This window comes from Ambystoma mexicanum, chromosome 11 (assembly GCF_040938575.1).
Source record: "Ambystoma mexicanum isolate Mex_15411 chromosome 11, UKY_AmexF1_1, whole genome shotgun sequence".
NCBI lineage: Eukaryota > Metazoa > Chordata > Amphibia > Caudata > Ambystomatidae > Ambystoma > Ambystoma mexicanum.
This window is the reverse complement of record NC_090934.1, coordinates 576,678,790-576,692,234: the sequence shown is the minus strand read 5'-3', so window position 1 is coordinate 576,692,234 and position 13,445 is coordinate 576,678,790. Positions and strand designations below refer to the sequence as shown.

The following is a 13,445-nucleotide window of genomic DNA, read 5'->3' as shown; positions in this document are numbered from 1 at the left end:
GTTTATCCCAGGAATCTTTCCTCTTGTTTAATAACAATATCTGCCTCGTGTAAAGTGATGCAGCCTCACGATACTAATGGAAAGGAGGCATCACCTGACCTCAAGCTGATGCACACATTTACAAATGAAAGTTCAAAAACTGCTTTTGCAATTCAAAAGTTTTGTCTTTTGCCCTTTTTGTTGTATGGTAATTCTATGACTTGACAAGACTTCAGCAATTGTCAGGCTGGATTCTCAATTCTTATAGATAGGCCATGCTCATAGATTATAATGCGGCACCTGAACTCTCATTTGAGTGCTTTCTGATTTGGACAAGTAGTGTCTAACATAGGTGTAAAGTAACCAGTCACCTACCACAGGCGTATCACGAGAACGCTCCAAAGGGCACACATTCCAAGGTCTTATCAAGAAATGTATTAAATCTAATACAGAACAACACGTCAGATGATTCAAATCGTTAATTTCATCTGACAATCTGAATTCCACTGTACCAGTAGTAATAAAAAATGGCGGGCACACTGGTTTATTCCACGCATAATGCATGCATTTTTTCAATCCTTTGTTGAATTTATGTAGGATGTATGTAGAGGCATTGGAACGCTAGATGGGTTCGGAGGGAATGATAGACTACAGTACTGGGATGTTGGAAGATGTTGGCCTAAAATGTGTTAAAGAATATTTATACAGTTAAATGCATTTGTAACAGATCAGCTTGGTGTTGAAGCTAGTTATGTTTGTGAAGGGAAGGATGTGCACTGGGGTGGGGGTGGATTTAAGATGACATTGGATGGCTTGACAATGTTTCTTGAGTGCTGTGCATGAGGAATGAAGCCAGGTTGGATTGGATTGTGTGTACAATGAGTGTCGGGCAGCATTTAGTCTAAAGCAATGGAGGCACATGAAAGTTGAATTAACGGGGAGCCTGTAAGGAACATGGTCAAGGGTGATTGTATGGTGTAGTCACATACGATCTTGCAGCCCTGAAAAGAAAGTGCACAGCAGCAGAACGGAAGTGGCAAAACTCAGGCTGATCCTATGACAAACTGGCCTGCTGCCTGTTCCAAAGGCAATACATACTTGCCATCCATGCAAAGAAAAGAGCCCACATTCAGGCACAGGTATTCAGCGCATCCAATAACACGGATGAACTTTTCAAAATCTGCAGGGAACTAGCCAACCCCTCCGCAGTCTCCTCCTCCCCCTCTCCTTCACAGGCCCTTTGCAATGCACTGTCCTCACACTTTGCCACCGAAACTCAGGACATTCTTATCACCCTTTCTCCACTCCCTCACCACCTATCCCACCCCCCCCACAATACCCCCTCCCTCCTCATTCCTCCTGATTCCTTATTATCCTCCTTTGCGCCTGTTACACCTGAAGAGTTGTCTGCTCCACGAAGGTCTCTTCTAAACAGGTCTCCCCTTACTTATCCAGAACCATCAAGGATAACATTGGCTCTCTTTTCCCTGCTCTCGCTGAGTTCTGCAATCACTCTTTTATCACTGGATATTTCCCCTCCCCATTAAGCACTCCCTTGTGTGCCCACTCCTAAAATAAAACATCCTCTGACCCTAACTGCCCTGCCAGCTATCGCCCCATCTCCATCACCCTCTTCCTGGGGAATGTACTTGAGGAGCTGGCCCTGTCCCTATTTTACTCTCACACTGAACTTGTTGGTGGCCTCCACTACCATCAATCTGGACTCTCTGCATCCATGGAAACTGCTCTTTTGAACACCCATGAAGAACTGCTTGTATCTCTGGACTTCAACTACCCAGCTGTGCTTATCCTTCTTGATCTCTCCTCTGCATTGACACAGTTAACCATTGCAAGGCTCCATGATACAGTTGGTATCTCGGAATGGGCACTCGATTGGCTGTCCTCTTTGCTCACTAACCGCTCATCCAATGTTATCCTGGGCCCCTTCTCCTCTACTACTTCCATCTCCACCTGTGGTGTCCCCCAGGGATCTATACTGCCCCCTGGCTCTTTAACATCTACCTTGCTCTCATTGCATGCCTCATCTCCTCTTTCTCCTCCAACTTCCAGTGTTACACAGACGACACACAGCTCTTCTTCAGACTCTCTGCTGACCCTCTTGCACCCTCCATCATCCCTGACTGCCTATCTGCCATCCAGTCCTGGTGTGCCTCCAATGATCTCTGCCTCAATGCCTGTAAAACTGGGATCCTTCCCATTGGGACCCCTGCTCCCTCCTTCTTTCCTTCACTCTAGCCTTCCTCCTTGGGCTCTCCCCCTGCACCTTCAGCTGAAGCCAGGACCCTTGCAGTCATCTTCGACTCCTCTCTTTCCTTCCTCCCTCACACTCAGGCATTACCAAGAAAGCCTGCTATCAGCTCTTCCTTCTCAAAGAAATTCTACCTTTTCTCACTTCCCCTCAGAGGCTCAATGTGACTCAAGCCCTGGTTCTCGCTAAACTTGACTACTGTAATAGCCTTCTCCTGAATCTTCCTTCTTCCACTCGGTGACCCCTGCAGCTTATCCAGAATAGAGCAGGAAGAATTATCCTTGGCCTTAAGCCCAGGGACTGCATCTCTCCTGCACTAAAAAGTCTTTACTGGCTCCCGGTTGCTGCACAAATTAAATTCAAATCTCTCTGCATCATCCACAAGGCTGCCTGAGCGCGGGGACCACACTATCTCCAACTTTATCTCACAAAAAGCTCTCCCTCTAGACTACTTCACTCCTCTGGCACCAACTCTTTGCATGTAAAGCATTTTGCTAAACAGAGGGCAGGGGGTCACTCAATTTCCTCTGCAGGCTCCCTCCTTTGGAACGAGCCTCCCCCTCCCCCTGTGCCTTGAGCAGGATCTTCTCAAATTCCTGAAGCTCCTTGCCTCCTTTTCTCCTCTACTAATCCCAAAGTTGCTGTATCGGTGTCCTTGGCCCTTATGCGTCTTCAGGGCCTTGACCTCGCACACCAATTCTAACCGGCTCCTCTATTTACACAGCACTTTGCATCTGCACACCCTCCGCTCTGGAGACTCCCACTTACACATCCCGCAGCACAGGCCATGTAGCACTCTTGATTCCTACCACTTCACCCTTGGCTCACCACGGGCTCAGACACCCCAAGCACTTACCCATCTTCCCTCTTCCTTTCTGCACTTGCACATTCTGAATACTCACAAAACATAGTAGTTTTGTCCCCCTACCTCTTCCCTCTCTGCTCTTAAATATTATATTGTATTGTGTAACTTATTTCCCACTGTCCCTCCCTCCCTTCCCTGTGGGTGCTTTGAAACAGTATGTTCCTATTGTATAAGTGCCTAACAAGCAAACAATAAATAAATAAATAAATAAATAAATAAATAAATAAATAAATAAATGTGAGATGTGGTTTGGAGGAATTGTGTCGTAGTACAGGATTAGCTGTGGATGAAGTGTCCCAATCTGATTCTCTGATACACGTGCCATTATAGGTGTAATATTTGTTGCAGTGGGAATTGGGGGCTGAGTGTAAGGCAGGGACGTCATTTAGGGGTTACCAGGGATCACAACTGCGACCACTGAGGTCTTCCTTGCTACACCTGTGGACTCCCTTGCTACCCCTAAAAAATGCAAATGCTAGCTCCTGGGCTGTGGCCAGCGCTATGTGGCTCTTTGCTAATGGAGTGACAAAAGAAATCAATTAATGTATTGTCAGCATGTGTAATGGGACTAGCCCATATTACCCAATGTACAGGTCTCAAAAAGCAAAGCACAAAATGTCTGAGCTGTCATTACTCAAACTGGTAATTTATAGATTGTGGGCATAGTTTCATGGTAAACTGTGTTACAAAGTTGGAAAGGGAAATCACACAAGTGGCGTTGGGACCTCCAACTGCTTATGAACTATTTGCACATGTTATCATAAAGAATAACAGATAAAGATTAGAAATAAGTGAGAAATCAAAGTGGTTTCCTTTTTTATTTGGGGCCATCTGATTTGTTGTTTCCTAATCAATTTTACATGCAAATAGAATGTTAAGATAGCTCATCTAGTTAAGAGCTCACCTAGTATGAGAGTGTGTGTGTGTGTGTGTGTGTGTGTTTGTTTGTGTGTGTGTGTGTAACGTGAAGTCACAAAAATGCAATCCCTTCATGATTCTGCGGTTGATACATTTAGTAATAAAAACACCTATTATTACCGAACTTGCATGAAGCACTGTATACAAAATGATTATTCATTTAATTAAAAAAGGATTACCCAGAAACTGCTAGTGGTTTGTTCACGCTGGACAGAGGTATGGGCATGGCAGCCATGTTGTTGTGAGGCGAGCCATTGGAACGCAGCTGAGAAGTGGCTTGTGTTTAATTTAAGACTACCACTGTGGTTGTGGCAGCTTCTGTCATTCCACAATTGTGTTGAGAGAGTAGAGTCAGACTAATTTCTTTACCACATCATCCACTGACATTTTGGAGTGTCTTCATTTTGCAATCAAAACACAATGTTCTTCTCTTTTGGGCTGGTGATTTTACCTTTGCTGGAGAAATATTCTCCCACTCTTCGTTTATGATACAACCTTTAATGAGGTGGGCGGAAATGCTTTCAAGAAAGCTTAAAGTCTGCCTATTGAAGTTCAGCTTTGTGCTCTGTGTGTTGTCTGGTTTCCCAACTGCTGTAACATTTTGTCACGTCTTTGAAACCATTGCTCGAGCCAAAATCAACAGAATAGAATGGCTACGGTGAGTTATATACCTCATGTTGAGCATTTTGATTGGATGAGACTGGCCAATTATCAGCACAATTTGCTAATACAAAAAGTGGATTTGTAAAAGCAATCCACAGTGTAAAACTCACACTGGCCAACCACGTCTTTGAAAGTTTAGTCAGATAACCTGGCACTCACTAAAATGTAAGAATGATCTGTCCACGTTGCTATTAGAACACTGATTCCAACATGTAGTTCCATCAAGATCCTTTTGATCACAAAAGCTAGAATGTCCTGCTCTGTCAAGGACCTGGTACTGCAATATCTATGCAACATCAGTTGACACCCTACATCCAAAAGGGGACACAATTCTAGTATGCAACAGCATTAATGAAACAGGAGAGGGAGTTGCCTGATTTTCTCTGTTTCCCTTCCTACCATGGTTATCCAGACACGCTGCCTCCATTTTTGGAAACATAATCTATAAATGTATGGTAGACCCTAATACCAGCTATTTCTATGTTTAAATCTAATGTTTTGTTTTAATCTAACCCTGGAATGGGGTCTCTAGAAGCCCCTCTCTACTCTCCATGCAGAACTTTGAAACACCAGCTGTCACCCAAAACCAACATGTGGTTTGACTCGGAAGTTGCATTGCTTAGAAGAAGACGGAGTCTAAAGCTTTTTATCAGCAGCATCGATGAATTTATGCCAGCAACACTTGAAGGCTCTGCCTTGCATGGGTAGTATAGCTCAGTGGCAACGTGCTCGTCTTGGAAGCGAGACAACGCAGAGTAATACAGGTTCCAATCCTGGGTCCACGCTTAGAAACCTCTATGGTATAAAGCACATTATAAATAAACAATTATGCAATTATGATGATCCTTACATCCCTGAAAATATTACTGCTCAATCAATAACAACCCTTTCATTTGTAAGGACATGAAGAGGGTAATAACCCAACAGCTCCATGCATACAGCAAATGTTCATACATTCTCAATATCACAAAACTGGTTTCAGACCAGCTAGAGGGATGACATTCACCTTAATTCACATGAGATTAAATACACAGGTCCATGGATACAGACATGTGGACTATGTTCATCCTCTTTTGGCCTAGCCAATAATGCCATCACCCTCAGCCTTCTCAAGACCACCTTTGGCCTATCTGACTCTACCCTCAAGCTGATTCCATCTTTCTAGTTTAAATGGGATATTCAAGTAGGGTCTAGGACTTATCTTTGAAAACCTTGCTCCCTAGTCGTTGGAGTCCTGCATGGTTTAATGCGTGCCTTGAGCCTTTGGCAGATCTCACTACGCACACACCTCCCTTTTTCGGACATGTGCGGATGACACACAAATTGCTTTCCTCCTCCAATGCATGCATGCAAACCTGCACCAGATTCTGGATTGTCTACTGCAAATCATGGCAGTGTGATAGACAGATCATTTATCTTGGAAACCCTATGCATTCATCCATCGCCTTCGACTGGCCCGCTTTTCCATTGCCCTCCCTTAACCCAACATCAGCTAATAACCTAAGAATTAGATTTTAGAGTCTTATCTTTTGGAACTTAGATCTTAAACTAGCAACCAAGTCCCAATTCCAGCTCCATGTTTTAAGATGCATCCTCCCTCCTCTGAACATGACGCAAAGGATCCAGGAGACATATGCAGTGGTTCTATCATGCCTTGACTACTGTAATAGTTCTATGTCCCTAAAAATCTCTCGCATCAGCCCCAAGCCAAAAAGGACAAATCAGACAGGCTAATCGCTTGGCACCATATTACTGTTGCATATGTCTCCTTGCACCGGCTTACAATCAGGGCATGCAATAACATCAACATTTTCTGTGTTTGACGTAGGCTGGTCCCTTATCCACGTACCCCCTGTGAATAATACAAAGTCAAAAAATGTCTGTCTTCTACATTCCTGAGATCAGCTGACTCAAGGTTCCTTTTGATAACTTTAGGAAAAGAAAGCTTGGGGGTAGAACTCCAGGTGTTGCCTCAGCACCACTCTGGAATGATCTATCTGTGTCCATTTCAAATTCCCGACAAAGCCGAAAACTTTTCACTCCAACAAATCCTTTGGGCTTGATTCATAGGTTCTGACGTTTGGCTGTTGCTATGATCCACTCTGACTCCTTGGTTCTGCTATGCATTGCTGTAGGAACTTACCTTTTCAGATTTAACTTATCGGTTGCACTTACTTTCATGGTCCTATGTGAAAATGTCCCCACAAACATCTAGTTATTTGAAAAAGTAGTCAGTCAATACAAGCAATGCAAAGTGTAAAAATGTTGCCAGTAATAATTTCACCAAAAAGCCGTCTTTAAATACACAAGGATGTAACCCAAAAAATGACCCAAACCTCAAATAAAATCTCCACAATCACCCTAACTCCATTCCTAGCGCTTACTCTAACTCTATTTACAACCCTTATTCTACCCTGAACCCTTAACTAACACTAACACTTCAGCACTCTATAGCATCCTACTTGCATGTGACTCGATACAAACAACCAAATAAATACAAAATGAACAGAGAACCTACCTCCAACCCCATCACCAGCTCACCACACATTCTATAGCCCTGGCCCTAACCCAAACCATTGCCCTGATCCTAAAATTAGCCTTACCCTAACCACAACTCAAACACTTACCCTGATGCTTACTCTACCCTAACCCCTAGGTTTATCCTAATCCCTATCATTTGGCAACATCACCATACCTCTCCAACCCCCCCATCGTTTTGTTTACCACTCACCCAAACCATGAATCTACCATTACTAAACCCTAGCCTTACCATGACCCCTACCCTAACACGAACCCTGCCAATTCATGTACCCTTACCACTGAACAACCCCAATATCACCAGCCCTCCCGCAACCACCTTGACCCTAACTATTACCCTAATTCTTACCAAAGTCTTTACTCTAAACCTAACCGCTATCCTTGCCCTAACCCCTATACTAACCCAGGAAATTACAAGCCCATTAAACCCTTCTGAAACCTAACATTTACCATAGCAGCACTGCATTTTTGGCTACGTTTCATCTGCTTTTTTTTGCTTGGTGACTTTTTCACTGCAGAGCTGTTTGCACCACAATTATTTTTACTGGCTGCATTATTGTTGGCAGCATTTTCACTGGATACCACTTTCATGTACGTTCTCCTGTGTTTTGCCCTTCCCCATGCCCCCTTCCCTCGCACTTGACTGATACGAAAGTTGCCATGGCCTGTGAAGATCAGACTCCCATTCCCTTCCCTCTGTTTTGGAGGCGCTATGAGGTGATTGTGTAGTTTGGTGCTTTCATTAAAAATAAAAAAATAAATAAATAAATAAATGCATAAGTAAACAAATAAAATATTCACGCTTAGTGATTTAGCAGTGTAGCAGTTTATTTAATTCCACATGATCACACTGCTTTTCACTTGCTGGCATATGCAGCTTAGGCCCCTACAGAGGAACGCAGAAGGCTTGGCAGTGAATAATTTCTATTTGCCACAAACCAATAGCGTCCTCCACTTGAGAAGCATCTCTGCAGTTACCTTACTCCTGTGTAGCGGAAATCACAGTGAATTAAACTTGATGAAACCTCCTCTCAGAAGGGTGGGGACTCATTAGCCCAACCCTCTAATTATATGTCAAAGCCAATTAGAGCTAGGAGGAATTCCCTGCAACTAGCTAGCTTGATTTATGGCATGACACACTGGATTTTCCTTTCTTGCCAGCATTCCCAGTGAATTCCCCTTTGGTAAATGATTTGCATCTTTGCACTGGTGGCCTGATTCAGAGGTCTGTGTAATAATGGAAAAGTGATGTGAAACACTTTTCCATGAAGACATGCATGCTGATGTATTATGGGAGTGGCAACAATAAACAAAGCCTGCCACACCTGCAAAGCCGTAATTTACAGCATGGCAAAAGCCTTGCCAACCATTTCAAATGCAGATGTGAATAAAGGAGCAGTGGAGCGGAAACAGGCTACTGTGCAGAGAAATGCTATCCCTCCAAGATCCCCAGAGGAATGCACCGAGACTTGCCAAGCGCAAATGTGCACACACGCTATTTCAGCATGCGTACACGACCCAGAGCCTGTGCTAAATATAGCGTGGAAAGCTAACATTCTCCCCTACAGTTTCCAACACCATCATTTGGAGAAGGGTGGAAATATTGAAGGGAAAATGTTGTGCTTTCCGGCACCAAAAGCTTCTAAAATCTTTGTGGGGGAAACATATGCTCTAGTGGCTTAACAAGCATTTCTCAAAAGAACTAGAACAGTGGTGCTGCCGTCTGAGAAATGCTATGTACCTAATGGGAGTAAGTGTGCTGTGGAGTTTAACAGCGCCTCTCAGGGTACCATTAATGTACACCTATTTTGGCTGGGGCAGGAAGGGCATTCTGGCCTCTGAATACAGTCCTTGCCAGCCCATTGCATATGAAATGGTTGGCAAGGCTTTTGTCATGTTGTAATTACAGCTGTTGTGGTAGGCTTTGTGAATTGTAATGTCCCACTGATCAAGAAAATGCAAGGAGATTTTATGAATCTAGAAGCATCAGGAAGAGGGTGTAGAAGAGAAGGTTTAAGGGTGAGACAGGCAAGACATGGTATCCCCTTTCCCTTCTGATAACCAACCTAATCCTCCCCCGGCCTTTATGTGCTACTGTAAAACAGCTCCCCTCAATTTTCCTCATTGAACCTGCTATAGTACTTGAGCGAGGAAGAGGTGACTAGGAGTAGTGAACACCAGTAGGTCATTTCACCAGTCTAGTACTGAGATGAGGAAGATGCTTGCAGAGTACCACCAAGGTCAGGTATGCCCCTCTAATTGTAGTCAGGCAATGCAAATTGATATTCTCACGCCTGCAAACTGTCAAGTGGTTGCAGGTGTATAAGAAGGGAGGAAACTAGCAACATGAGGACAAACAGGGAGTTCTGTGTGGGAGAGACCAGCAGGGAGTTCTGTTCTTGAGGAGGCAGCCATGGTGGGTCCTGCCGGGGAGCCAGGATGCCGGCAGACGATCCCAAGGACCTGTGGAGCCCAGGACAGGTTGGGCCATTAGAATTTCCAACAGTTTAGGAGCCTCTGTGGTCGGAAAGGCGCAGCTGGAGCTGAGGGCCAAGGAAAAGAAACAAAGTCACTGCCAGTGTCCGCGGAAGGGAAGAGGAGCTGCCGGCAAAGGCAGAGAAGCAGCCGAAGCATAAGCGGGGCTCCCGGTTACAGGCAAGCCAGCAGGCATAGCAGAAGAGGAGCAACAGTGCTGCACGAAAGGAACACCAAGAACTAGTGAGTGAAGGGGAATGTCACTCGGGCCGGGGCGATCCTAGGGGCTGTGTGGAAGTGAGACGAATGCCAAATGAATCAAATGACAAGTGCGGATTGAAACAAACCTGAAACCTCAGGTTAAATGAAAATTAAGCACCAAAGTAAATAGTCACGAATATTGAATACCGTATTGAAGGAAAACATTATGGGCAAAGCTACGATCTGATGAAAGATAATCGTGAACGTGCCCATTTGAAATGAAATGCGAAATAAGAGAGCAAGTGTGGAAGTGCGTGAAAGAGCATGACAGAAATGTGATAAAGAAAACCACCACACAGTCAATTGTATGCATGAATACAGTTCAGCAAGGCCAAAGACTATAAACATAACTGGTCCACGCTGCAGGCAACTCAATTCGTTGTACGAAGTTCAATTATTTTAGATAGATTATATTGTGCAAAAAGTCACGGATAGTAATTCTGATATTTAAAGAGCAACTTTATGTGGAATTAAAAATTCCATGTATAATTATTGTACATACAAAGTAATAGAAACAAATAATACATTTGCATAATAAAATAAAAATGACAATTGAATAAACAGGGGAGAGAGTTCCAGGTGTTGAAGGCTAAGAGGTAAGTGGGCAGAAAAAAGAAGATGGGTCAAAGTGTGCCATAGGAACAGTAAGAAGATGCTGAGATGGATAATGAAGTGAATGGGCGGGAGAGTATAAAGAGATGAGGGAAGAGAGATAGGGTGGGGTAAGACCATGGGTAAACCTGTAGACAATAGAGAAGACTAGAGTCAAGCACAAGAAAGGAGATAGGAAGAAGAGAGGAAGTAATAGACAAATGTGAAGGAGGCGGGAAGAGAAGGTGGATATAGAAGATATAGAGGGAGCAGAGAGAAGTGAGGAAGGAGATGGTGAGACCAAACAAAAGTGTGGAACAATAATCACGGCTTAAGATGATAATAGATATAATGAGATGATTGGTAGCATGAAATGTTAGAAAGGGGCAGGCATGATGGATATTAAAAAGATAGAAGTGGAAGATACCGGCAGTGTTAGTGAGATGTGAATGAAAGAGAAGATTCAAAAGTAACACCAAGATCACAGGCAGAAGTTGTGAAGGCATTTTGAAGCAAGACACAGACAACAGTGTCAAAGTTCAAAATGAAATGGTTAATTAACTCAAATGACAGGATAGTTGAAGGCCTAACTTGCCCTATGCTAAGGTTGGTTTTCCCTACCTGAACAAAACTAAGGAAAGTCTGAGTCAGAAAGTTCAACGTAAAAGTATGTCTGTGTCCAAAACCTATTCTTTGGATTGTTTACACCGTTCACTTCTCCTTTCGGTTCTCTTGCATGGCTTCGCGGCAGGTTACTGCTGGTGGTCACTGTTTCGTTCCATGACCATCTGGTCCACCAGCTACAGGTCACACCACCACAATGGTCCTTCTCTGACCTCAGTGTGTTGGTTCCTTTCCAACCAGTTGGACGTGTTACTTGTGTCCCTCAGCTCGTTTCTTCTCTCTTGAGGCCTTGCTTGTCGTCTGCTCCAAAATGGCCAGTTTGAACTTCCCAGGCTGCACTGGCTGACTTATGTCTTCTGTGATGTATCTTCCTGAGTCCTGTCTTGCAAGTTGTTTTATTTTGTTGCTTCCACCCTCACATAACGTCAACATCATCTTTAAGAGTTCCTTGTTCATTCCTAATGCCTCCTGAGGGCCACCTCATCACAGTAGCTGGTTACATTTCCACATATCCATTCCAAGTGCTTTTTGTGTTCTTCCTTGTCAAAGTATTCTTCACATTTGGAACAGCCAGTGTCTCACAATAGCACATGATCTCACTATCAATAGTGGATGGAAAGAAAGGGTGGCAATGAGGGTAGGGGTATATGTGCTGTGGTGGTGGTTCCCCAGGTTGACGTCCTTATCCCCAGGAGGGTAGTCCCTCCCTAGCAGGTCCTTCAGCATATTACCCCCCCCCCCCTAGGGGAACTATGTTGTAGCAGCTTCACCTCCCTAGCTTCATAGGAAATGGCTCCCCCTGGGGAGAAGTGACGAGACCTGGTGGCTCGTCAAAGCTAACACTCAAATTTGGTGAGAATCCATCCAGTGCCTCGGAGGCACAACTTATTTTTTTTTCAATGTTAGGTCAATTAGGATTTCAATACGGTTGAGAACCTGCTATAATTTTGCCTCTGACTGACAAATTGCACAAACATTCAGTACCGGAGGGAGGGGGGGTGAGAGAGAGAGAGACATGCAGAGAGTGAGAGAGTGAAAGAAAGAATTGGTTGTACCTTTGTTGTTGTGGTGGGTCCTGCGGGGAGCCAGGATGCCGGCAGACGATCCCAAGTACCTGTAAGTAATATCATATCATATCATTAACAAATGTCTGAGTCAACATGACTACCAACTAATCAGTGACCAGCAAGCAAAAGTAAACATGGTGCGCACAGAAAAAACAGAAGATTTATTTTAATCAAAATGAAACTGTTTGAAGAAAATGTTCACTATTCTAGGCAAAAGAAACTATTTTTAAAAAGAAAAGTATTTAATTGTATTGGCATTATGAACTAACTCTTTTCAATGTTTTACAATGTTCATTTCTAATGATCACTTTCAGTATATATTGTTGTCATTATAAGAATGATACACATGACAGCTGAGGGAAGGAAGGGTGAGTCTATAATAGGGAAGGTGGATACCATGTTTTGCCATTCAGCACACTCTCCTTAATCCCCAGAGACCTTCCACCCAGGTGATCCTCCCTCGCTTGTCCACCCCTAGGGTCGGGATCCAAACGTGATGGCCTTTCCCTGGCCACCTGAGCCAAATATCCCTGGCGAGTGGTTGTAAGAGTGCCTTCAGGTTTCTCACAGTGACTAGTACAAAATAAAATAGGTGATATGGATGAAAGGTTTCAAATCTATCTGAACATCTGACATTGTTCTGGGCAACCCTCCAGACCATCGTTTTTCACCTGTCAAACCATTACATAAAGGGAAAAGACCATATGCAAATCAGGCTTGGTTCCACCCCAGAAGGGACAGTACAGCCCGAAATGTTTGGTCACCTCCCTTCTATACGAGACCACAAGAAACCCCAGCATGTTTCATCCTCATTGGGCATCATCAGTGAGGTGTAGCTTGGGTGTCTAGGCCCAACAGGCAAGGGTTCAATGTCTGGGCATGCCTCTCCCACTCTAACATGCTGAGGTGCTATGCTCAGTGGCCTGTTGGGACTTCTGTCCTCAAGGCAGATGTGAGGGTGCAGAAGTAAGGCTTGGAGACAATGGTCACTGGCCTTTGCCGGTGGAGTGCCAGGATTTTCGCGTTGATGCGCTGACGTCTTCACTTAACAATCATCACATTTAAGCTATGACACCTTTAACGGGCTAAACACATTCGGGCACAGACGTCTAGATCTATAAACTGCTGCCTTCAGGAAGCGAATGCCCAACCTTGTATAGCAGTGACCATTAACAACAGTATTTTTGGCACTGCA

At 44.1% G+C, this 13,445-nt stretch overlaps 1 protein-coding gene across 5 annotated transcripts in view; it reads left to right on the top strand.

Moving 5' to 3' along the window:
- Positions 1-13,445, top strand: part of ANO1 (anoctamin 1) — an 802,432-nt gene that overhangs the window by 620,261 nt on the left and 168,726 nt on the right. The window lies entirely within an intron of this gene.